The following is a 22454-nucleotide window of genomic DNA, read 5'->3' on the forward strand; positions in this document are numbered from 1 at the left end:
TGGACTCTGTGGGCGACCCGGGACTTTGGCAGGCCGGTGGGGGGCGGGGGCAGGAGCTTCTGCAGGGGGGGCTGGTGGGAGGGAGCCCCCTACCCCTGTGCTGGGCGCCCTGGGCCCCGAGGAAGCCCAGAATCGGCCCCTGGCCGGGGGGCCAGAGGAGCCCTGGGGGCGGGATAGAAGCAGGAGACCTGGCTCCTTGGAGGGCCGCCCCCAGCAAAGGTTCCCCGGAGGCAGTCGAGATGGGTGGGCTCAGGTGGGGGCTCGGGGCAGCTGGGAAGGGCGGGGACACGGCTCGCCCAGCTCCCCCGTCCCTCTGAACCTCAGAGTCGCCGTGCTGGCCCTTCCCAGGGAAGCAGGACCAGCCAGCCTCCCACTTGTTGACCTAAGGGCTCTGTGTGTTACCAAAGCGTGGGGGCGCCCCCCTCCCGCTACCGGGGAGAGGACCCCCGGCCTCACCACCCAGAAGCCCCCAGGCTCCACTGGCACCCCTCCTGCCCACAGCCTCTGCTACATCTTTCCTTTCATTCTGAGCATCTGTCCATCACTGGTGCTGGGAAGAGAGAGGGGAACCTTACACAGCGCCTTCTTGGAGCTCCTGGTTCTGTACAGGAGGTGGGACAGACAGACAGCTAAGCTCCTGATTGTGATACAGTGTTGGGGGCTTCAGGAATGAAGAAACAGACTCTCCCTGGGGGGCATCAGGAAAGGTTTTCTTGGAAGGTGCCATGCCCATCGGGTCTTGAAGGATGAATAGGAGTTTTCTGAGCAGAGGCGTGGGAGAAAGGTGTTCCATGCAGAAGCATACTCAGCCTTGGCAGGACATGAGAATCACCTCAGGAGATGATGAAATATTGATAAAAAGTATTAATGCCTGTATTGGTCAATAAAGGGGTGCTGATGCAAAGTACCAGAACTCTGTTGGCTTTTATTAGGGGTGTTTATTTGGGGTAGAAGCTCACAGTCACGAGGCCCCACAGAGTCCACCTCAAGGCTGCTTTCTCACCACAGCTGCCACGTGTGGAAGCGAGATGGGAGGCGGTCCCTGCCCGGTCTCTCGGGCCTGCTCAGCTGCTCTGTTCTCTGTGGCTGCAAGCTGTCAGGCAAGTGGGTCATCTCTCCTTGGGGCAGCAGGGTCAAAAGTCCCCTTCCGTGCCTGTGGAGCGCTCTCTTTTCTCGTGCATCTTCTGTGTGTCTTCCTGAGTGTCTGTTTCTATCAGCCCACCCAGGGCGCAGGGCACAACCTGAGTCACGCCCTCCTGACCAGGCAGAATCAAAGCCCTCAGGTTGATTTAATCGAGTAAACATAAAACCGTTGCACTTAATACAATCAAAGGGCATCACACCCAGAGGGACAAGCCAGTTTACAAACACAGCATCTTTTTTTTGGAATTCATAAACAATCTCAAAGTGCTCCCATGCCCAAACCCCAGCTCCAGAACGTCTGCTGTGGTATTCTGGGGCTGGCCGGGGCACTGGGCTTTTAAAGTCCCCTAGGTGATTCTAACGTGCAGGCAAGGTTGAGCCCCCGGGGTCCAAGGGAACAGAAAGAGCCCGAGAGCCCGAGAGGGGCGGCTGTGCTAAAGCTGGAGCTGGCGCAGCCCGAGTGTGCGGGAAGCAGCCTCAATCGTCCTTTCCATTCCCAGCTTGCTGCCCTGATGGCGGCTTGAATTCTTTCACGTGTGCACACAGGCACACGCACTCCTTGGCGCACATATGTGCATTCCTTGTGTGCGCACATTCACACCTTGAGTGCTCACACACGTATACACTCCTCGTGTGCACACACACGCTCCTCGTGTGCACACGCATGCACGCCTATGAACTCGTGTGCGTACACACGCTCGTGGGCACACATCCACCCCTCGTGTGCACATGCATACACGTCCATGAACTTGTGTGCACACATACACACTCCTCGTGTGCACATGCACACCCAGACACACTGCGCACTTTCCGGTTAAGGGAGATCCGTGTCCGAAGGACCCGTTTCCCAGGGACCTCTGAGCACTCTTGTGTAGACAGTGTGGGGCAGCCCCCGGGCCTGGAATCTGAGGAGGGGCCCGGTGCCGAGGGCTTTGGCGCTCCAGGGCCGCCTGTGCGTCTGTTCACCGCTCGTCCTCCTTGTTCGCCCTTTGCTCTGAGCCCCTGCCCACATGTCCCCTGGCTCACCAGGCGCTGGCCACAGGGGAACGACGGCCCAGCCAGGGCCTGCGAGCGCGCACACCTGAGGCCCGAGAGTGCACACACCTGAGGCCCGCGTACGTGCACACCTGAGGCCCGAGAGCGCACACACCTGAGGCTTGCATGCGCACACACCTGAGGCCCGAGAGCGTGCGCACCTGAGGCCCGAGAGCGCGCACACCTGAGGCCCGCGTACGTGCACACCTGAGGCCTGCGAGCGTGCACACCTGTCTGCGCGTGGCGCCGTCAGAGCCTCAGCCCGTCCTGGGAAACAGGCTTCAGCTCAGGGGAGGGGACACCCTGCGTCCCCGGGACCCCCTTCTGGATGCCTGTCTACCCGCACCCCACACTCTGTGCCCCGCACTGTGTCCTGGGACCCTTCCCTCCAGCCTCTCCGTCACCTCCTCTTTCAAGGCCTGTCACCGCCCTGCTGCTTTCACCCACGACGCCACCTTCACAAGCCAGGGGAGCACCTGTGGGCAGGTCCAGGGGCCGGGGCCGGCAGCCCACGCGTGCCAGGGCCCTGCTGGGAGCCCCGTGTCCCCCAGCACTCGCCCGTCATCCAGGGGACAGAGGGGCTGCAGCTAACTAGGTGAACACAGGCGCTGTGCAGGGGCAGTCACGGGCGGCCGCTGTCCTGTCCGCCTCCGGAGCACGCGCGGCCGGCAGCCCGGGCCTCGGCAAGTGCTTCCTCCAAGGGGGCTTGGCCTTGCCCCCTCCACACCGGGCCCCGCTGCCCCCCCACCTGCTCAGCTGCTTCGGTTTCCAGGCTCCGAGAGGAGAGGAGGCACGGAGGGGTCCTGCTGGGGGAGGTGCTGGCGTCGCCCTTTGCACCCTCCCATCTCCCTTCTGGCCCCTTCCACCCCAGACGAGCCATGTCTGCCCTCCCTGCGGCCAGGCCGGCGCCCAGGAAACTCTGATTTCTAATTTCTAACTTATTTTACAGCTCTGGGTGCGTGTCTGCTCTCCGGATGGTCCTAGGAATTCCTCAAGGGCCATGATGGGTTCTAATGCATCCTCAGGTCCTCCCAGGGCCTTGCAAAGTGTGTCTTGGTTTCTTTGTTGAAAGCATGAATAAAAATTGGAAACTATGACCATTCACTCTTTTTGTTTTCTCTTCCACAAATAACCACCCAGCATCTCAATTGCTCAAGACACTGAGAGAATGGGGGGGGGGCCGGAAGGGAGGAGGGTCCCAGCAGAGAGGAGCAGGGCCTCGGGGCCCGCTTCAGGCATCCGCCCCTTGGCTCCTCCAAGGGGATTCCCTGCCCACGGTGGGCGCGGAGGGTGCTGTCCACAGTAAACTGCTGACTGCGTGCGGAGCACCGACCAGCGCCGCCTCGACATCACTCACCCACGGCGACTCTTCTCCCCGTGGGCCTGACGCTGCTAGAAAGTTCTTTTCAGGACTTGTCCGTGCAGGGACCACTCGTCGGGGGGAGAGCTGGGCTTTCCCTCCACCCTGCGCCCAGAGGTGGCTGAGGAGGGAGTGAGGCAGGCGGGGGCACTCGGTCTGCAGGTGGGCGCGCTCGGGCCGCCGGCCCCCGGGGACCTGCCTGTGCGGGCTCCGCCGCAGCCCCCTGCCCCGCTGGGCCTCCCCGCCTCCGGCTGGGCCTCTCCGGTCCAGCCCCCACCACGGCCGGCGGAGGTGCATTTCCAGTCGCTTGCGTGTTTGAAATCCATGGCCGGCACCTCAGCCGCTCATCAGACCTGCCGCGACGGACCCCTCCCCTCTGGAGCTGTCTCTGGGTCTCCTGCGTCCCCCCAAGCCTGGCCGTGGCCCCCAGTTTGGCCGTCTGGGGGCACTGGCTGGTGCTGCCCTGAGACGTCAAGAACCCCAGCTCTCAGTCACTCGCAGGCCGCTGCTCTTTTCTCTGTGCGTGAAACAGGCTCCTTCTGGACCTACTGACTCGTTTCCTTTCCATCGAGCCTTCCTCTCTGTGCCAGGCCTGGTGGGAGAGGTTGAATCCGGTGAATCCCCAAAAGAGATTGTGCTCTTGAACTGATCCCTTCCTGGGGGCGTGGGGTCCTTCTGATTAGACAACACCAGTGGGCGTGGCTTAGGCTGGGTGCCGCCCTCTTCCTGGAGCTTTATATAAACGAGACACAGGCAGAAGCAGAGAAAGGAAGCGGCCGTTCCGACCTGCCCTGCCAGAGAGGACTTGAGGCTCGCTGGCAGCCGGGGCTGCAGCACGAGGCCCCGGGAGGCTGGGCCCATGGGGCAGCTCACAGCAGAGGAGATGAGCAGGCCTGACCGCCACAGCTGGACTCGGGGAGAAAGCGAGACTGAGGGAGGAGGCCCGGGAAGAGCGCAGCCCCATGCCTGGCCGCCCACGGCCGGGCTCCTGGAGACGGCGGATCCTGGGGGGAGGCCGGGAGCTCGGCGGAGGCGGCCGCATCTTCTCCATGGGACGGGACCTGGGGTCCTTTGGAGCTGGCATTGGTGGTACCTTGGGCTGGACATTGCACAGCCTCGGAACTGTGAGCTCCTACCCTAAATAAGGTCCCCGTTATAAAAGCAACCCATTTCCGCTCTGCCTCGGCAGTCCTGTGGTCACCTGAGACCACCCCACCTCTGCTGGCCCCGGGGAACTCGGGTCCTCTCCACCCAGGCCCTCGGGGGACAGACGGGCTGGGCCCTCAGCCCTCGGGGCTTGTCCTCGGTCCGCAGGTCCTGGGCGCTTTCCTTTCCGCAGGTGAGTGAAAACGCCTCCGTGGCCGCCCTGCTTCGCCGCTGAGGAGCTCGGGGTGCTCGCCGGCCCTCGGTTACACTGGCCTGATCTCCTGAGGAGTCTGGGGTGCTCACCGGCGCTCGGTGACGCTGGCCTGACCTCCTGGCTCTACCCATCCACCTCCCTCCTCTGCTTCAGCTCATGCCGCGCAGCCACTTGCCTCGATTTCCCTGCAGCATCGTGTGCAAGGCAGGTGTGTGTGGTGGGATTATTTTTCTTGACGAGTTGTTTTAAATGTTTACAGAAAACACAGAACCTTGCCTGCTGCTTCCTAATGCATGTAGCGACTTTCTTGTATTTTTGACAGATTCGTCATGTTTCCGGCACTTTCCTCCCCCTCTGGCTTCCCTCTCTGACACAACATTTCTGGGCTGTGACTCACCCAAATTCACCCCACAGCTGGAGCTCAAGTCCAGTCTTTTGCCTTCAATCTGGCCCCCAAACCACCTTCGGTCACCACCAATCCCGGAAAGCATGAGAATGTAAAATAGGGTGAAAAAGTCAGGAGCGAACCCGGCAGCGGGTGGAGGGCCGGGCACGCACCTGAGCAGCGGCTGGACCGGCACGTGCCTCCTCTTTGCTCTTGTCACCAGGGCTGGCCGCGCACGAGACCCGGGGACGGGACCAAGCCCCCCGCCAAGAGGCCGGCAGAGCCCAGAATGTAGCCGCGAGTCGGCCCGGCCCGAGCCCCCTCCAGGGCCCTCTGGCCCACACAGCATGCTGTCCTCCTCTGGGATTTCAGTGCCAGCCCCGCAAGCAGAAGTTTCTAGAGAATTCTCCTCTCACAGGCGCCCAGATGTGCGCAATGCACATGCGTACACACACGCATTAAAAAAAAATAAAGGGCTTCCAAGTCTCAGGAAAGAAATTTCCATTTTTGGAGAGGAAAAGAGAACAGAAGAAAAGCAAGTTTTTTGTGCATTTCAGGACAGCTGTACTGATCTTTATTTCCTAAACAAAAGTCAGGGCAAAGGGTTTGACGAAGGCGTTTGGTGCCTCTTCCAGGTAGGAGGGGCAGCCTAGGGGCCAACATATTGTAATTTGGGGGACAGCTGTGAGAGTAACAGGACTAGGCCTTCTGAGCACAAAGGTTCGTGGACCTTTCCACTGGGACACAGCAGGGCAGGGTCCCTTCGTGGCGCATGTTAATACATTAAAGGCTCTGAGAAGTCCCGCAGAAGGACTCGTTTAACCTTAACTCAGCGCCTCCAGAACTTACTTGAGCACTTGATCTTTTTTTGCACGCTCTGACCTCTCATGGGGCCCCGACAGGGGTGCCTGGAACACAGTTTGGGGAACACTGGTTGCGGGCTCCACTGGAAGTTTTGGATCCAGGACGGGCCAGGGTTTTCTAACCGGCGTGGCTGCCCCAGGCACTGACGAGGGGGGCTCTGGCTGCCTCGGTCTCCAAACTCAGGCAGAGGCTGAGGCCCCGAGTGGACCCCCTGGAAGGGCCGCTGGTGGTCAGCCCTGGGGAGCATGCGTGAGACGCTCGTCCCCGAGAGCCGCCAGGACGCGTGGCCGCGCCGAGCCAAGGGCCTTCCGGGAAGACTGGCAGCTCGGGCCTGTGGGACATCTGTCAAGGCCGCCTCCCCGGCTGCGCGGACGGGGCTGGCCCCGAGCCAAGCTTGCCCGGGAGCAGCTGCCCGGAGGCCCCGGCCCCGTCTTGGCAGCCGCACAGGTGCACCGTGTCCCGCTCCCGCGGCCAGCTGGACGGGCTGTCCTGACCCCACAGCCCCGCCTCCCGCCCTGCAGCCCCGCCCCCCCAGGACCTCTCTGCAGCTGGCAGGTGTGGGGTGCAGGGATGGGCCACTCAGTGGGCGATCAGCACGGCCCTCCCTGTCCTTCCAGAGAGCCTCCCGCGGCGGCTCCGATCTCCCCAGGGCAGAGGGCAGGGGGTGGCCTGCGGGAGGGATCTGGGCCAGTGGGGTCTCCCCGACACGCACAGAGCACGCCCCCCCGGGAACCGGGAGGCCCTGGCCTTCAGCCGTGTCCTGCCCGCCCCAGAGGCTCTCCCGAGCACAGGGGGCAGCGGTCCCCACCTCTGAGCCCCTCCTGTGCGGGCAGTGGCCCCCCCTGGGGCTTCCCGCCTGGTGTTGGGGCGCCGGTCTGAGCTGAAAACTCCCCGCACTGGCTCTGCGGCCACAGGGAGCCGGGGGCCCACCTCCTTCTCCTCTCGAGCAGGAGCTATGAGCCCAGGCGTCCCTGAGGGAGCAGTGTGGCTCAGCCGCCCACAGACTCAAACCAAGAGAGCGCCTGGGGACAACCACGAGGACACAGACGCCAGCCTTCGTGCCCAGACACAGGCCCCCCTCCCCAGGCCCCAGATCTCCCCTGTCACCTGCGTCCTGGAACCCCCGCCCCGGCCTCCCTGCCGCGCCCTCCCCTCCGAGGCTCATCCCGGCTGGGGGCTGGGCCGCCCCGGGACTGGTGGAGGCCCTGATGGACAGTGACATGGGCCTAGGGCCCGGCGGGCGCCTGGGGATTCTCTGCTCGGCGAGGGGGCTGCCCAGAGCGCCCCCCAGCCCGTTCCCAGCCTGCCCTGCAGCGTCCGGTAGAGATGCAGGAGGGGGTGGGAAGCATCACGTGGGTGGAGAGCCCTCCCCGTGAAGGGAGCGGGAGTCGGCCAGACGCGGGGGCGGTTCCCAGGGACCCCCGTCCGCCCCAGCGGCTCTGCTCTCCGCCTCTGTGCCAGCCCTTTCTGCTGCTCCCGCGTCCTGCCGGCCCCTCTCCCAGCCAGGTTTCCTCGGGTCGTGGCTTGGGGTGGGTGGCGATGACCCCTGGACACCCCCCGGTGCGTGGGCGTCACAGGGCGCCCGGGACCCTGCTGCTCCCTGCGTGGGAGGCGGGGCAATCATGTCCCTCCCTGAGCCTCAGTTTCTCCTTTTGCAAAATACTTGGTTGTGCGAGATGACGCCTAGAGCCCCTTTCAGCTGCGCCTTTGCACCCCTCTAGGAAACACCCACTCACTCAACACCAGACGGGTCCGAAATCCAAGCTCTACCCTAAACCCCCCTTCCGAGGCCTGCTGGGAGCCCCGGGCATCACTCTGCTGGTTTCTCTGCTCGGCCCTGGCCTGGGCTGGCGCGGCCTCCTCCCCAGGCCCCGGCGCCCCCCGCCCCAGCCCGGCCTCCTGGTGCCCCAGCCAGGCCCGTTCCCTTCTCCAGCCCGCGCGCTTTCCCAGGGACCCCGGCCCGGCCCGCTGCCCAAGCTCGGGGCCAAGGCGCCGGGAGCGCGGGCCGAGAGGCTGGGCCAGGCCCCCTCACCTTCCTTCACACCCTGGGGAGAGGCCCCCGCCCGGCCTGCAGGCCACAGGGCCCCCCATTGTTCTTGGAGATGCGCAGCTGCCACCCGCAGTGCCCCCAGCCGTGGCCCTGCCTGCCCCTGGCCGTCCTGGTCTTTCCACACGCCCACGAGGGGCTCAGGCCAGTGCCCTCCCCTCCCGCTGCAGCAGGTGCCTCCCCCGGGGCTGGCGACGTCCCCCCAGTGTCCTGGGTGTGCCGTGGCTCAGTGCGATGGTCAGGAGTGGGCGCCGTCCAGGCTGGCCCGTGGCCCAGCAGGCGCAGGCCCCCGCCTCCCGAAGCCGTCCTCCCCAGCCGTGGTGGTCTCCTGCCCTTCTGGCCAGCCGGCCTCCTTTGCGTGCTCCTCCTAAGGGCTGGCCTGCACCAGTGCGGCCCACAGCTCTCGCTTCTTCTCTCCCCACCCCCTCATGGGGCTCCGTCCCGGCCGGTGGCTTTTCAGTGCCCTATGGGCTGTGGCCCTCCGGGCGCATCTCGGTATCCGGGATGGCCAGGTCTCACTGGGGTAAAGCCGAGGCCCCGCAGCAACTGCCTGCCCCTCTGGCCTCACTGCTGCGTCCATCCTCTCCCTCCACGTTGTTCCTCCACCTATCAGACTCACCCTGCCTCTAGGCCGCCGCCCAGGCTGATCCCTTGGCCTGGCATGCTCTTCCCCCAAACGTTCCCGTGGCCTGTTCTCTCAGCTTCCTCAGCTTTTTGGTCAAATGCCCCCTTTTCAGTGCAGCCCTGTCCAAAGACTCTATTTTAAATGGCAACCTTCCCCCTTCTGGGTGTTCTCGCGCTCTCTCTCTCCCGTTTTATTTCTCTTCGTAACCCTAGTCACCAACTGACGTGCTGTGTCTTTCAGGTGTCCTTATTGCTTACTGACTGCCTCCTCCCTCCGAAAGGTAAGCTGCAGGCGAGCAGGGATTTTTGTTTTCTTGGTTCGCGTCTGCGTCCCTAGCGCCTAGGATAGCACCTGGCAAGTAGCACTCGATCAAAAAACTTGCTTCCACAAAGGCCCTTGTACTTGCGTCTTCACGTCCCAGGTTGACGCCTCCGTAGAGCTGCTCCTAGAAGACAGGCTGTTCTGCCACGTGCATGTAGAAGAGTATTTTTAATTTTAATAAACAACTCCAGATTACATTCCCAAGAGGTTGCAGCAATTCATGGCCATTTTCCTGCCTCCACTGGATGTTATCATGCTTGAGTTTTTGCCAATCTGTTGGGGAGGGGGTAAAGACATCCCATTGTTTTAATTTTCATTTTCCTGAATAATCGGAAGGAACATTTTTCATGTTTATTGGCCACTTGAATTTCTATTTCTGTGAATTATCTTGTTCATAGCCTTTGCCCCTTTTTTCTTCTTTTTTTTGGGGGGTGGAGAGAGCAGACCTTTTCTAGGTTTGTAGTAGGGAATCTGCATTTTTAGGAAAGCATCCCAGATAATTCTGATGCTTGACAGGTTTAGGAGCTTCTGGTTTGTCACTGCCTGATGAGCTCTGGGGTCCTCTATGGGTTTTAGAATTTAAAGTGTTTTTCTTGTTGCTTCACTGTATTTTCTACAATAAACTTGTGTTATTTATTTATTTATTTTTAATTTTTATTTATTTCTCTCCCCTTCCCCGCTCTCCCCCCCACCCCTGTTGTCTGCTCTCTGTGTCCATTCTCTGTGTGTTCTTCTGTGTTTGCTTGTATTCTTGTCAGCAGCACTGGGAATCTGTGTCTCTTTTTTGTTGCGTCATCTTGCTGCATCAGCTCTCCGTGTGTGTAGTGCCACTCCTGGGTGGGCTACACTTTTGTTGCATGGGGTGGCTCTCCTTGTGGGGCACGCTCCTTGCACATGGGGCTCCCCTATGCAGGGGACACCCCTGCATGGCACGGCACTCCTTGCGCAGCAGCACTGCACGTGGGCCAGCTCTCCACATGGGTCAGGAGGCCCTGGGTACCCAACCATGGACCTCCTATACGGTAGGCGGATGCCCTATCAATTGAACCACATCCGCTTCCCAACTTGTGTTACTTTTTTTAAAAAAAAGGATATTAAAAACAATCATAGGAAAATCCGTGTGCTGTAATGGAAAAAGCATTTATAATGAGGATGTATTAATACTCTTAGATTGCTACTAGATAAATAGTCTCTAACAATGAATCAGCTAAAATGAAAAGGGCTGGCTTATGGGTAATTTTTCCTTATTATCACAGGTAGGTAAGTGGTAGGGAGGGGGGAATGAGGGTGAACCCTTAGTGGAAAATATTGTGCTATTGGAATGATGGCACTTGGGCTACAGCCTCCTCCCATGCCTTGGCAGACATCACTAATCAATCGCTGCAGCAGTTCCTGCTCAGACTCAGACTCTTTCACAACCCAGAACACCAGGTGGCGACTACTCACAGATGACTTAAACCCATTTCCCATTCTCGCCTCGAGCAGGAGGCAGTGCAGGCTCTGCTCTTGCTTGGGGCAACACCGTTCACCATGGGGGAGAGCCCTTTTCATTCGGCAGTGGCTCCCATCTCTGAAACCAAGCATCCCTCTCTGGGTTTTCCCTCCTCCTGGACCCTGGGGCTGCAGGATCCAGGACCGTGGGCTCAGCCTGGACACACGGCCCCCAGGGCAGCCCCCTTGGCTGCCGACCTCTGTTCTTGGGATTCTGGGGACGGCCCATCCCCACTGTCCGTGCTCCCAGCTCTGACTCCCGGCCCTGATGCTGCTCCCACTGGCACATCCAGGTGGTCTACCTGGGGCCCTGGTCCCGCCCCTCCTGCCTTCCTGCCCAGCCGGGCCTGCCTCAAAGCCTGCAGAAAACACAAGAGCTCCTCATCAGCCCTCCTTGTCCGGGCCAGCTGGGGACAGCGCGTCGTTCAGCAAGCAGGGGAAGACATATTTCTAGCTAGCTTTTCCTGTGCTGAGAAAACGTTCGATGAAACAAATGCTCGACAAAAGGAAAATCAAATGATACGGCGATGTCTGGAAAAATCACCAGGAATCCAACCACCTGGAGATAACCACAGTTACCGCCTTGGCAGTCAGCTTTCCACTCACCGCTCGGCCTCCAGACCATCAAGACACGCGTGTAAATAAATCGTCACCAGTGGGCTCACGCTGGGACTTAACCTGCGTTTTCCATCCAACCATAAGTCACGAGCAGCTGAAAGAATGCCAGGGATGGGGAGCATGTCTTCCCTTTCCTAGATGTCAATTATATTCCACATACAATTTTTTCTACTCTTCGCATATCCATGTGTTTTTGCTTCTTCTCTGAGGCAAAACTTTATTCATTTCCCGTTTTCTCCCATAGCACCAGACCACCGATTTTTTGGCATGCAGCCATAACAGTGGAGACAGTATGTGGCAGCTCCTCTTAAATGGCCTCGTGACTGAGTTCCAGTCGAGGGATGTGAGCAGAGAGCTGTGTAGACAACTTCCTGAATGTACCCGGTGGTAGTTTTCATACAGGCCCACAAATTCTTTGACACGCTTCCTTTTATGAGCAGGGGCCTAATCACAGCCCCCTTAAAGGCAGGCTGTGCTTAGTGATTCATTCCTTATTTTTATTTTTTTAGGAGGTAGTGGGGATTGAACCCAAGACCTCGTACTTGGGAACTGGGCACTCAACCTCTGAGCTACATCGGCTCCCCAAAGAAAATTGGCTTTTGTTGTTGTTTGATTTTTAGGAGGTCCTGGGGATTGAACCTGGGACCTTGTACATGGGAAGCAGGTGCTCAAACCACTTGAGCTACATCTGCAACAGTGATTCACTCTTTTTTTTCTCTCTCACCTTCTCCCCCCTGCTGTCGTCTGCTTTCTTGTGTCCATTCACTGTGTGTTCTTCTGTGTCCGCTTGCATCCTCGTCAGGCGGCACAGGAACGTGTCTCTTTATGTTGCGTCATCTTGCTGCGTCAGCTCTCCGTGTGTGTGGCGCCACTCCTGGGTGGGCTGTGCTTTTTGCACTGGGCAGCTCTCCTTGTGGGGTGTACTCCTTGGCATGGGGCTCCCCTACATGGGGGACACCCCTGCATGGCATGGCACTCCTTGCACGTGTGGCAGCTCTGCGCGTGGGCCAGCTCACCACACGGGCCAGGAGGCCCTGGGTTTGAACCCTGGACCTCCTATATGGTAGGCAGACGCTCTATCCGTTGACCAGCATCTGCTCCCTGATTCACTCTTGGCAGAAGTGTTAGTGTGTGATGTCCACAGTAAAGACGTAGAAGGCTTCCTCCTTGCCTTCTCTCAGATCAGCCTCTGGGGCAGCCGTATCATGAGGACACTCAAGCTACTCTGTGCAGAGAGGCCCATGTGGCTTCTGCCAACCGCCATGGCGGGCAGCCACTTGGGAAGCGAATGCCCAGCCCCGGTTGAGCCTTCAGATGATATGTTGATGGTCACCTCTGAGTTCCTGACCCACAGAAACTATGAGATAGTAAGTGTTTATTGCTTTAAACAACCAAGTTTGGGGGTAATTTGTTATGCAGCAATAGACATCTAAGGCATGTCCTAGAAGGGACGGGCAGGGCTCCCCTCCTCTGTACCCTCTCTTTGGATGGAAGGTAGACACATGTGCTGGCCGGAGTCTTTTGTGGACCCCAGAAAAGAATGCTCCTGCAGCTAATCCACTCCTGTGGGTGTGGACTCACTGTAAGCAGGATCTTTTGGCAAGTAGCATCTTAAGTTATGATGTGACCCACCTCATTCATTACTCCGCTTACTGAAGTCCTTTATAAACATAGAACTAAAAAGCCACACGCAGGAAAAGAGCTGCAGAGAAGCCAGGAGAGACGAGCAGAGCTGCCGTCTTATCCTGCCACGTGAGAGAGGATTCTACGACCACTTGCAGCTGCAGAAAAACAGAGAAACCCCGAGAGGCTGAGAGAGAGGCCAGATGTTAGACTCAGTGGAGCAGCTGAAGCTGGAGTAACGAAGCCAGAAGAGAGAGGGGGGGGAGACGAGCCGTGTGCCTGATGGCCCACAGCTGAGAAAGTGAGCCTGGAGCAGAAGGCAGAGTCCAGCCACCATTTTGCTTCGCCATATGGCAGGGGACCAGGATCACTAGCAGCCAACGTTTGATGAGACAGCAGCTCTTGATGGTGCAATGATTTGAACATTTTCATAGTCTTGGAACTGCAAACTTTTTCTCTTTAAGATTTATTTACTTATTCCCCCATCTCCCTACCCCCTCAGCCCCCGTTGTCTGCTCTCTGTGTCCATTCACTGTGTGTTCTTCTGTGTCTGCTTGTCTCTGTTAGGCAGTGTCAGGAATTGATCCTGGGACCTTCCAGAGTGGGAGAGAAGAGCTCAATCTCTTGCACCACCTCAGCTCCCTGGTCTGCTGTGTCTCTTATTGTCTCTCCTCTGTGTCTCTTTTTGTTGTATCATTTTGCTGCACCAGCTTTCTGCTCAGGCCAGCTTGCCTTCACCAGGAGGCTATGGGAATCAAACCCTGGACCTCCCATATGGTAGATGGGAGCCCAGTCGCTTGAGCCATATCTGCTTCTCCCAGGAACTGCCTTACCCTAATAAATTCCTATGATAAACGCCAACCCCTTGCTGGTATTTTGCACTGGCAGCCTTTGGCACACTGAAACGCTGTGGTAGTGCGCCATCTTGGGTCTGGGGCACGAGGAAAACACCCCAGGGAGGGTGGAACAAGCAACAATTTTAGGGCTCTTGGTGGCTTTGTAATAATTCAGACTTCTATATGAGATGGAAACAAACGTCTGTGTTAATTAAGCCAGAGCTTCTCAACTGACCCTGGACCCCCCTGGCATGCTGTAAAGGGGCTCCTGGGGCGGGAACGATGGTTCCCCTCCAGCCCTGGCCAGTTGCTTATGCACACAGCAGCCTTCTTCTGTCATTCTGCTGAGCTCTACGATTATCCTCATTTTCTCTGTGTGCTGTGATGGGAATAAAGTTTGGATGCCTTGGGTCTCTGTCCCAGTAGCCAGACGTGATCCTAACAGACACTTTCCAAAGAGAGACCTGGATGAATAGCCTGTACACGTGCGCTGCTCCTCAACAAGCCCAAAAGAGGTCTGTAAGACTTTGGCGGGTAGGCTGGTGGCGGCCAGGTGGTCAGGCTCTCCCCAGGGCCGAGGGCCCCAGAGGGCAGACCCTCCCGCCAAGACCTGGGTTCTGTGTTTAACTCTGGCTCGCCTCCGTCCGAGCTGCGTCCACACACAAACCTCCCTTCTCCTCTCAGCCTCTGCCCAACTCTGGGGCAAGAGTAGCAGAGGGTGTCGTACTTCAACCTCTGATACGCTGTTTAATAATGCCATTTCTCCCCGATGGCTGGAATGGGCCATACACCCAGGTAGAGCCAAGCCCCATTTGGTTCTCCTTGGGCAGAGGTGTGGCAGTTTCAATCGTGTGAATCCCAGAAAAGGTTTGCTCCTGAGCGAGTCCATTCCTGTGGGTGTGGGGCCCTTTGGCTTCCTTAAATTCATTCAAGGGACTTTTGATTAGATCCACTTGATTAGCACACTGTAGGGCACTTGACTGGACTCCTTCAGTGAGGCATGATGCAGGTTGGGCCTCTGTCCTCTCGCTGGGTCTTGTAGAAAATGAGAACACACAGAGAGAAGGTGCAGACACAGAAAAAAGAGAGCCCCCATCATTCTCACCCTGCCCTGTAAGAGGGAGGATCCCAGGATCGCCTACAGCTGCAGAAAGACGGAGAAGCCCGAGAGGTCAAGGAGACGAGGCCCACAGAGAGAGGCCCGATCGCCCGCAGCCGAGCTCAGGGAGAAGCGCACGGGACCGGCGCACCCGCCATCTCGCCTCTCCACGCGGCAGAAATCCAGGCTCGCCAGCAGCCGGACATTGGTGAGACAGCATCTCTGATGATGCCTCGATTTGGACATTTTCACAGCCTCAGAGCTGTAAGCTTTTACCCCAAATAAGTCCCCATTTAAAAGTCATTTCTGGTATTTTCGCATTGGTAGCCACTGGCAAACTAAAACGGGAAGGGACTGATATTGCCCTCGCAGAAGAGCAGAATCGCAGTTCTACCAGTTGGACGTGGTTTACCCAACCCAGGTAGCCCAGCCGAAGAGAGCCCTTTAAAAAAACAAACCAAAAAGTCCCCCTCAGGACGATGTGAAATCAACCAAGGGATTTGTTTTAGCATGAGTGGCCTTACGAGGTGATATCAGAACCATATAACTTTTACCATAGTGCCTCTGCCTGCACAGACTCAAAAAATATATGACCATAAATACACGGCAGTGGTGGGCTTTGGGGTCACGCGCAGAAGCCCCTCGCCAGTAAACGGGTGGGCAGGCCTGGTCGTGTGGCCAGGAGACGGTGCCTGCGCCCACCTGCACGGCCGCGTCGGCCGCCAGGCCCTGCCGATCCCTCCCACCCTCCATGCCGTGCTGCCCCCACACTGCTGGCCTTGGGGCTGGATTCTTCTTCTTGTCTCAGAGCCCTTATTCTCAAATGAGTCTCAGCTTCTGCTTAGGCGCTTCGTGGAGTTCGCTTCGAGCAGTCAGTTTTTAACGTATGGATTCCCCCCGAGGGTTGATGTTTCCCATACATTCTGCAAAATCCCCACAGACGCTTCCTAAACCTGGCCCCGGTTGATCTTGTTCCTGCATCTTCGTTCTCTTTTTCCTTCCATGGCACCTGGGGAGGGCCTGGGAATGGTGTCGCACTCCATCCTCCTGGAAGAGAAGAGGCAGTTCCAGGTTGGAGGTCTGAGCCGGGTACCGACGTCCCCTGGAGGGGCAGCCTTGGAAGACTGCCAGATGCCCCTCTCTTTGGAGATGACCCAGGAGCACTGCTGTTATCCTCCACACCCATCTTCTCCAGCCTGCCTTAGCACAACCCTTGGGTTTTCTCACTGTCGTTTCGCGTTTCTTATTGATTTAATCCAAACTGCTTGATGTAGGCAAAGTGTCAGTGTTTTAGTCTGCTAGGCTGCTGGAATATAGTATACCAGAAACGGGCTGGCTTTCACAGTGGGGATTTACAAGGTCGCAAGCTGACAGCTTTGAGGCTGAGAAAAATATACAAAGCAAGGCCTCATCAGCTGCCGGTACTCTCGGCGCCTCCGTCACATGGCAAGGCACATGGCGGCTTCTGCTGGCCTCTCCCTTCTCTTCCCGGTTTCGTCATTTTCAACTTCTGGCTTCTCCTGGTTTTCTTGCAGCTCTTATGACTTTCTCTCTTCTGTGTCTTTTCACTGTCTCTCTTTCTGCACTCATTCCATTTATAAAGACTCCAGTAAGAGGATTAAGACCCATCTTACTGATGTAAACTAATCAAATGACTCATAACAAAAGACCCTACGTACAGTAGGTTCACACCCACAGGAATGGATTAGCTCTAAGGACACGATTTTTCTGGGGTCCATAAAAGCCTCAAACCACCACAGTGAGAAAACTCTTTTTTTTACATCATTCAGACTTTATTTCAAATTCAAAAAAATAAAATTGCAAACAAAAGGCAGCTCAACAGGCTTTTAGGTTACACCTAAAAAGTTCTGTCCAGACACTTTTATCTCATCTAATTCCCACAATGAACCCCATTGTTCCTCCCATGTTCAGAAAGACACCGACGAGCAGAGACTGCTTAAATGGCATAGTCAAGGTCTCCTTATTAATGAACAAAAACAAAGAGGAGAAAAAAAATGCCTAATCATATTCATATTTCACGAAACCAAGCCTCATATTTTTTTTACCTTTAGCATTAATATAGTCCCTTCTTTTGCTTTCTCTACAAAAACATTACATAGTGTTGTTAACTGTAGTCCATTATGAATTACGTTCATTATGGTTTTCCCGTTTACCACCACTCTTAACACCCTGCAGTGGAAGAACAGTCCCGTATTCACATTGTCCACCACGGTCCTCACCACCGCCACACCGCGCGGAGCCCAGGGCCCTAGGAGGCGATGGCTCTCACCTCCCCTGCAGAGTTGGGCCTGGACCCCACGGTCCCAGGTCCCAGGACGTCTTTCCGTTCCCTGTCCCCAACCCCCACGGCTTCTTTTTTTTTTTTTTTTTAAGATTTATTTCTCTTCTCTTCCCGCCCCCGTTGTCTGTTTTCTGTGTCTATTTGCTGTGTCGTCTTCTTTGTCCGCTTCTGTTGTTGTCAGCGGCACGGGAATCTGTGTCTCTTTTTCATAGCGTCATCTTGACGTGTCAGCTCTCCATGTGTGCAGGGCCATTCCTGGGCAGGCTGCACTTTCTGTTGCGCTGGGCGGCTCTCCTTACAGGGTGCGCTCCTTGCGCGTGGGACTCCCCTACACAGGGGACACCCCTGCGTGGCAGGGCACTCCTTGTGCGCATCAGCACTGCGCATGGGCCAGCTCCACACGGGTCAAGGAGGTCCGGGGTTTGAACCGCGGACCTCCCGTGTGGTAGACGGACGCCCTAACCACTGGGCCAAGTCCGCTTCCCCCCCATGGCTTCTTGAAGGCAGCAAAGGCTCTGGGAGCTCTCCTCCCGCTGTCCCTCTCCTCCCGCCTCTACGGGGACGGCGGCGATAGGGTCTGCAGAGCGTGGGGAGGTGGTGGCAGGTGCGCAGCCCCTCCCTTCCTGGGCGGTGCCGCAGCTGGCCTCCTTAGGGACGCCGTCAGGGCTGCCGGCTGCCCCCAGCGGGCCGGGGCAAGGGGGCAGAGCCGGCTGCGGCGGCCCCTGGGGACGCGGGTTAAAGCCAGGAGGCCCGAGGACTCTGTCCTGTGGCCTCTCTGCAGGAAGACGCCCGCAGCTACAGCCCACTTGAGAATACAGGGCTCGTGCGCAGGGTTCCGACATGAAGACAGACGCGGCGAGGGCAGGACAAGGTTTCTTCCCCCCACTGCACCAGCCTTGCAGGCATCGGTAGTTCCTGCTTTTGTAAATCGTCCCTGAGAAATGTTCTGACCATTCATACACAGATGTATTTGTATACATGTATGTAGGAGTAAGTACATAGAGACAGGATATTCTTGCTTCCTGTTTTTATCACAGTCGTATATTATCCATACAGCTCCGTGCCTTGCTCTCCCTGTACCCAAACAATATATAGCAGTAAAAACAGCACATATTTAGTAACTGCTACTATGTCTGGACACTAAGAACTTAATATGTATTAATCGTCCTCATTCATTTAATCCTCACAACAACCCCACCAAGTGGCACTGTTATTTTTTTTCAGTCCTACTCAATGTCAGAGGCATGCAATTTGAAACTACACTGAGATAACCGTCATAACTGATCAAGAAGCTTGCTAACACGCCGTATAGGAAGGGGTGGGGAAATCGCAACTGCAGATTGCTGGGGAGCAGTTTAGCGGTATCGATCAAAATTATAGAGGCATGTAATTTTGACCCAGAAATTCCACTCCTACATATTTTTCTTGCAGATATATTTCACAGATGCTGAGTGGTGTAGGCACGGGATTGAAAAATGATGTGAATGTCTACCAATAGGGATTGGTGAAATCATTATGGTGTATGAATATCCATTCATTGGAGTATTAGGTTGTAATTTTTAAAAAATGAGTAAACACTTTATGCACCAAGGTAGGATGCTCTCCAAAATGGAAGGGCAGTGCAGTATAATGGTTAAGAATCCAGACTCAGGGAGAAAAAAAAGGAAAAAACAAAAACAGCAACAAAAAAACAAAAGAATTCAGATTTGAGCCAGGCTCCCCTGCTCTGCTGCATATCAAATGTGTAAACTTTGTTAATAGTACAAATACAAGAATGTTTCTTCATTCCAAGGTATTAAGAATATGGTAATGCATGGGAAAAATACAACTAATGTAACTTATAGAATATAGCTAACAGTAATATTGTATTATGTTTGTAGAAAAGGTAAAGATGGTACTATATTAATGCTAAAGGTAAAAAAAGAATATGGGATTTCGTTTTATGAGATGTATATATGATCAAGCTTTTTTAAAAAAATTTTTATCTTCTTCCTTAATAAGGAGACCTTGGTCATGTAATTTAACCAATCTTTGCTCATTTATTCATCTTTCAGGACACTGGAGAAAGCAATTGAGTTTGTTTTAGGATTAGATAAGGTAAATGTGCCAGGAGTTTTTAAAGCAATGCTTCCATAATTTGTTAAGACGCCTTTTGTCTGCTATTTTTTTTTATTTTTCCCTCAGGGAAGAGCGTGAATGCAGCCTTCCAGTACCATAATTTATGCAGTGGAGTTTCCTTTATTTGGGGAAATCACAGGAGTCAGCCCATTCGGAGTGCAATGGAAAGCCTTGCCTTGGGAAAACCACCTTCATGACCCTGGTATCTCCCCTGCCAGGTCAGGATGTTATTTTATTTTTGAAATTAAAATAAAGTTAAAAAAATAAAAAAAAACTGTGAGCTAATAGATTTTTAAGCAAAAAGATAAAAATAGGAATCTACACTCGAGCCAGACTCCCCAGCTCTGCTGTTTATAAAATACGTAAATGTGGACTATACTTTATACCCTCTTTATACCTATGGCTTCCTCATCTGCAAAGTGGGACTTGTAATACCACCCACCCCCAGCTAATCCTCAGATGAGTGTGAAATAAATGCTCACGGCTGCATGCCACTGGGATTTCTTTTGGTGGATATTTGTTACATAGCATTATTATAATGATAGCTAACTGATACAAGTGCATAGTAGGTATGTGAAAAATATTGCTTAAAAGGTAACTAAGTAAGTCCTTTTGTTAGTGCGAGAATTTCATAGGTCTCCATAAAGAGACCATGGAGGATTAATATCCAAAGAACAACCAAGGAACTGCAGTTTTATTTATTCGAGTAAAGGGTAGCGGAAGGCAAGTTGGGAAAAGCCTTGACGCCCTGGGAAAGGAGTCTAGCTCACTCCTGAGTCTCAGGGAGGCTGGGAGAAGTGCTTAGCTGAGGTGCACCGCGTGCAGGTTGCTGTTTTGGGGAGATAACTCGGCCGAGATGTAGACGATGCAAAGGGCTGCTGCCGCAGAGCGCAGGGTGTGGGGCAGTTTAACAGCCCACTGTCTGCTGCAGCTCAGAATCGAGATGGGACCAACTTCCGGGGACAGGAAAGGGGAAAGTGCAGGGGTGGGTAACTAATTTCCCTGCTAGGGCACTGCCCCGGCTAGGAAGGCATTTGGCTGTAACTCACAGGAAACTGACTGCAGAGGTTTAAAATCAGGGGCGGTGGCTGCGGACGCAGGCTTGGTACCTCCACGACGTTAGGGCGACAGATTCTTTCGGCCTCTTCCTTGTTGTCTCGAGATGGTTGCTATGACTCTGGGCATCACAGCTGCATTCAAAAGCGGACAGACAGACAGAAAGGAGGAAAGAGAAGGGCCTCCGTCCCCTTTTACCAGGAAAGCAGAGGTTCCACCCGACACTCACCCCAGCGCCCGTCAGCAGACGTCTTAGCGCTCAGCCCTCGATGCAAGGGAGGCTGGGAACCAGGAGCAGCCGCCGTGCCTGGGGTAGACTAGACACAGCTCCTCCGTGCCCAGCCCCAACGCCTCGGGTTTGCTAAGGAGGAAGGAGGGCAGTAGGGACCGGGGGACAGGGGCATCTCCCCCAGGCACAGCCTGAAGGGGGGTCTTCTCTGCCGCTTGATGACCCGGTACCACGCCGAGGGCTCAGGCCTCCTGCCTTCTGGACTCAACGCCACGATGCTCCCCGGGCCCCCCCACGCCCGTTCCGGCCCCTGCCTCAGTGGGTCCATTCGTCCCTTGGAGGGGCCCTCAGAAGGTGATCCAGCCGCTGGGGAGGGGGCGGGTGACTCGTGCCAAGCAGAGCGGGAGGGTCCCCGGGTCACTGGGCTTCTCTGTGGAGCGGAGCGGGCATGGCGGGCCCGGGGGACAGCTGCTGCTTGGACGCCGGTGTCCCTGGAGCAGGGAGGGCTCCAAACTCCCTCGCGGCCCCCTCTTATGGTGAACCCTGAGGGCTCTTGGGAACGGACAGGAAGGGCATTTGCAGTGCCCAGCAGAGCACACGCCCGGGGAGTGACGGCCCCAGCCTGGTAGCTGTATTCGTCAGGCTGCGTCATGCTGGGTAACAAGTGACCCCAAAAGAGGAATGGCTTAACCACAAAGGTGTACTCTGTGCTCAAGTTACACGTTCATCCTCAGTCCACGGGGGCACCCGCGCTACTCCTCAGGTCCAACGGATGAAGCAGCCGTCACAAACGTGCTAGTTGCCGCGACGGTGGGGAAGGGAGGAGGGTCTCGCAAAGGCATCTGAGTGCCCCAGTTCATAAGAGGCTCACAACTCGCTGGCCACAGCCAGTCACGAGGCCTCACATTCCACAGAGGGGCCCAGGGTGACCCAGCCTGGAGGACAGGAAAGCAGGAAATATTCAGTAAACAGCACTAAGTGGGTGTGGTTGAGGGTTAAAAATCCCATCAGCTGTTAGGGGGCCATGGGTACAAAATGAAACTTGACCTCAACCTCAGGCCGAACACAACAACTAACTCAAAATGGATCGTGGACTTAGATGTCAGACATAAAACTACAAAACTTCTAGAAAAAAAAAAAAAAGGAGAAAATCTTTGGGAGCTAGGACTAGTCAAAGAGGCCTTACACTTGACACCCAAAATATCATCCACAAAAGGGAAAATGGATACATGAAAAATGAAAAATGTTTGCTCTGCAAAAGACCCTGTTGAGAAGTTCAAAGGCAAATTGCAGAGTGGGAGAAAACATTTGCACACCACCTATCTGACAAAGGACTTGTATTGCGAGTATATAAAGAACTCTCAAAACTCAACATTAAAAGTAAAACCTAAACAGTCCAATTAGAAAATGGGTAAAAGACACAGACAGACATTTCACCAAAAAGACAGGACTCTTTACCCTACAGATGGGAAATAAGCACATGACAAGAGGGTCCCTGCCCTGCTAGCCTCTAGAGAAATGCAGATTAAAACTATGTCATGGGGAAGCGGCTGTAGTTCAAGCAAGTGAGCTCCTGTTTACCATGAGGAGGACCTGGATTCGATCCCTGGGACCTCCTGGTAAAAACAAAAAGACCGGTATGGGGAGGCACAAACTCTATCACGAGGGGAGCGAATGTGCCTCAAGCAGCTGGGTGCCCGCTTACCACATGGGAGGTCCTGGGCTTGGTTTCTGACGCCTCCTAAAGAAGATAAGCAGGACGGTGAGCTGATGCGATGGGCTAGTGTGGCAAGCTAATCAATGAGATGACACAACAAAGAGACACAACAAGGAAACACAATGAGAGACACAACAAGCAGGGTGTGGATGTGACTCAGCAATTGGGTGCCTCCCTCCCACATGGGACGTCATGGGTTCAGTTCTCTGAACCTCCTTAAAAGAA

At 55.6% G+C, this 22454-nt stretch overlaps 1 non-coding gene across 1 annotated transcript; it reads right to left on the reverse strand.

The window, feature by feature from the left end:
• Window positions 1-19290: 19290 nt before the first annotated feature.
• LOC131274115 (U1 spliceosomal RNA) lies at window positions 19291-19453 on the reverse strand. Its single transcript, XR_009181329.1, has one exon. It is a non-coding gene; the product is annotated as a U1 spliceosomal RNA (small nuclear RNA).
• Window positions 19454-22454: the final 3001 nt, after the last annotated feature.

This window comes from Dasypus novemcinctus, chromosome 17 (genome assembly GCF_030445035.2).
Source record: "Dasypus novemcinctus isolate mDasNov1 chromosome 17, mDasNov1.1.hap2, whole genome shotgun sequence".
Classification (NCBI taxonomy): Eukaryota; Metazoa; Chordata; class Mammalia; order Cingulata; family Dasypodidae; genus Dasypus; species Dasypus novemcinctus.